Source organism: Telopea speciosissima, chromosome 1, assembly GCF_018873765.1.
Source record: "Telopea speciosissima isolate NSW1024214 ecotype Mountain lineage chromosome 1, Tspe_v1, whole genome shotgun sequence".
Classification (NCBI taxonomy): Eukaryota; Viridiplantae; Streptophyta; class Magnoliopsida; order Proteales; family Proteaceae; genus Telopea; species Telopea speciosissima.
In genome coordinates this window covers 61,580,142-61,584,000 of record NC_057916.1, presented here as the reverse complement: position 1 = coordinate 61,584,000, position 3,859 = coordinate 61,580,142, and the positions used below count along the sequence as shown (strand labels likewise).

The 3,859-nt window shown below is 41.7% G+C and overlaps 1 non-coding gene across 1 annotated transcript; it reads left to right on the top strand.

Annotated features, from left to right (window-relative positions):
• The first annotated feature begins 2,359 nt into the window (after nt 1–2,359).
• LOC122649218 lies at nt 2,360–2,466 on the top strand. Its single transcript, XR_006331193.1, has one exon. It is a non-coding gene; the product is annotated as a small nucleolar RNA R71 (small nucleolar RNA).
• The last annotated feature ends 1,393 nt before the right edge of the window (nt 2,467–3,859 follow it).

Below are 3,859 nucleotides of genomic sequence, written 5' to 3'. Positions count from 1 at the left end.
CATGACTCACCCAATGCCTATCAGAGATAGGATAAATTATGCCATGATCCAAGCACTTTAGGATCTCTTTCTTAATTGCCTCTTTCATAACAGGATTAGCCCTCCTTTGGGGTTCCCTAGAAGGTTTGAAACTCTCCATCAGATGAATATGATGTTGAACAATGGAGGGGCTAATACCTTTGAGGTCTGACACGGTTCAACCTATAGCTTCCTTATGTTCTTTCAGAAGCTTAATCAACTCTTCTTCCTATACAGAAGTCAAATCAGAAGCAATAATTATAGGGAGAGTGTCATCTTGCCTTAGGAAGACAAACTTGAGGTTGGAGGGCAATGCTTTCAACTCTAATGTGGGGGGCTCAATAATAGATGATTTAGGAATGGAGGTGGATAGGGGTCCAAGGGGCTCCAATGGTGGTTGGATGCTCCAGACCTCAGATAAGGTGGTATCATCAACACCCTCCAATTCCTGCATACATTCCTAAAATCTTGAATCAAAATCAATCTCAAAGAAAGTATCAACATCATCGGGAAATCCCTGAAGCATATGTACCTCTTCATCCATATCAGGTTGTTTGCCCAACCTAAACACATTAAAGTCCACACAAGTATTGCCAAAAGATAGTTTCATGAGACCATTCCTGTAATTTATCAAAGCATTACTGGTAGCAAGGAAAGGTCTACCCAATATGATTGGGATTTGATCCTTAAAATTGGCAGTAGGTTGGGTATCTAAGAAAATAAAATCCACAGGAAAGGTAAATTCCCCAACCTTTAATAGGACATCCTCAATCATCCCCTTAGGAATTTTAACCAACCTATCTACAAGTTGGAGAGTAATTCTGGTCGGTTTCAGCTCTCCCAAGCCTAATTGTTGGTAGATATGAAAGGGTAACAGGTTCACACTTGCACCAAGGTCCAATAAGGCATGATCAATAGTGGTGTTGCCTATAGTGCAAGAGATGGTGGGGCTTCCAGGGTCCTTATGCTTGGCTACTACTGGCTGTGAGATGAGAGAACTGATATTAGCAGCCAATAATGCCTTTTTGGGCACATTGGTAGTTCGCTTTTGGGTGCATAAGTCTTTGAGGACTTTAGCATAAGCGGGGACCTAGGCTATGACATCTAATAAAGGAATATTCACCTGAACCTGCTTAAAAACATTTAATATTTTCTCCACAGAATGAGACTTCTTGCTAACCAACCTATTTAAAAAAGGGGTAGGTGGGGTATAAACTCTTTCAGGGGTGGTCTCTTTCACTTTCTCAACAAAATCATCTTTGGTTTCCTCAACCAAATCATTTGGAATTATTTCAGGTTCATCAGACGAACTAGGAATAGTAGGCACTTCAATGGCCTCATCAGAAAGGGGAGAATCAACAGGAGTATAAGATGGCAGAGATTAAGGTGTACTAACCTGTTGACATTCATGGCCACTCCTTAAAGCATACACTGCATTTACCTGGCTGGAGGGCCCTTGATGCTGTTGGCCTTGTGCAACATTGAGTGGAGGAGCTTGGGTACCTTGCTGAATACGAACTTGATGCCTAGGATTTGCCTCAGGTTGGCTAGGTAACTTCCCTGTCTCCCTCTCATGCAAGATTGTGATAAGCTGGGTGAGTTGCTTCTTCATATTATTTTGACCTGTCATGAGAAGGGCTATCTTGTTCTCCATCTCATTCATTCTTGTTGCCTCTCTTATACTGATAAATCCTGGGGGTGGCTGATAAGGAGCAAGGAGAGGTGGCCTAGCAGAATTACTAGAAGGTCCTAGATGAGGACGAGGGGGGAAGGGGTGAGGAGACATACCTTGGCTTTGTGGTGCATAGTTGGGCCTTTGGAGACCAAGCTGGCCTGGATGGTGAAAGTTGAAAGGCCTGCTTGGTTCCCTTGAGTCCAGGAGAAATTGGGGTGATTTCTCCATCCTGGGTTGTAAGTGTTGCTATATGGATTGTTTTGGTAGAGGGCACTTACATTCTCAGTGTTGGAATTACCTACAAAGATGTTGGGGCATTCCTCCAAAAGATGTCCAGGATTGTGGCACCAACTGCATATTGACACATGGTTGACCTGGTTAACTGGCATGGACTCTTTAGGCATTAGGGACTCTAACCTTTTGATGAGGCTATCAAGTTTGGCCTCTTTGGCTGGAACACCTTCTATGAGATACCCCCTAGTGGTCCTTTCAGCCTCTTGGAAAGGTTCCCACTCCCTAGTCTTTTCAGCCAAGTTGTTCAAGAATGTCTAGGCCTCATTCTCATCAGAAAAAGAGGTAAAGCCTGCACGACACATAGATTCTAAAAGCTGCTTGGTCTGAAAGTCTATGCCCTCATAAATAATTTGGCAAAGTTACCACAAATCAATACCATGGTGAGGGCATTCTAAAAGGAGGTCCTTGAATCTCTCCATGAATTTAGAGAAGGACTCATTTGGTTTCTACCTGAATTGGAGGATGTCACTCTTGAGCTTATTGGTCTTGTGAAGAGGGAAAATTTTCCTCAAGAAGACAATGGTGAACTCATCCCATGTAGATATGGAATTAGTTGGCAGTCCATAGAGCCACTTCTTGGCCTGGTCCTTCAGGGTAAAGTTTATAAACCTCAGCCTAACTGCATCATCAATTAAATTTTTAACCTTAATTAGAACACAAACCTCCTCAAACTTCCTAAGGAAAAGATAGGCATCCTCACTAGCCATCCCATGGAAGTGGGGTAGCATACTAATGAAATGGGTCTTGAGTTCATAGTTGTTCCCTGTAGCAACTGGCAGATTGATGCATGAAGGCTGTGCAGCCCTAGTAGGGTAAAACCTCTCCTTAAGAGTCTTGGGTTCAGTCATGGTTAAAGGTGGGGTCAAAGGTGGTGGAGAAGGTGTTATTCTAATAAGACGATTGGATGAATCACAGGTCCACTCCGTAGCCACCTAAACAGATATGAGGTCTCCTTTAGAAAAAATTAATGAAAAGTAAAAGACTAGAAAAAAATCACCAAAAACAAGAGGGGGAGTCCAAGATAGATGTTGCATCTGTCCCTCAAGAATCGAAACAGTGGTTCCAAAGCTCTAAGGTTGCCATATAGGTTGACAGCAAGGGAACCCGTATAGTCTTCAATAGCCACCTACGGGCGATTCCAACTGGATTCTGATGTAGAGTGGAGGATTACTATACGTTTCTATTTCCTTCTTGTTATTAAAGTTGGTCGCCTCCAAAGATAAGTCACATGCCAATCCACCCAACCAAGTCAAGATGCAGCGTCATAGGTAACTTAATCCTATGAGGGACACCAAAAGAGACAGGGTTTGGGCATATGAAGGACTTTAGATTGGGCGCACAGTCTTTGTAACAGAAGAGAAACAAGATGAGGTTTTCAAAAACTGATGTTTTTTTTTTTTTTCAGAAAAAGAAGAGAAAGAGAAGAAACTAAAGCACTTCGAATTACTTAATAATCAAAAAAATAAAGTGGACAATAATCTCCCCGGCAACGGCGCCAAAAATTTGTTTGCAAGAAATAATAACAGCAAGCGTACGGATCAATCGTAGCTACGGGTCGAATACAAGGAGATATACGCTACCCTATTTTACTCACTTTAAAGCAATGCAAAGTGAACCAAATTAAAGTGTTAAATTAAACTAATTAAACTAATGAAAATTAACGCATCCTAACTCACAAGCATCTAGCGAATTGAATTGATGTCCTAATACACAAGCATTTAACCTATCAATACTAAAGCGGATTCAAAGGAATAAATTGCAGCCACACATCACAACCACATAAAAAAAAAAACCAAAAGAAGAGAATAGAGAGGGAGAATGAGACTAAGAGATTAGAGATGTAAAATCGAAGTGGCTTGAACCGGATTGAAA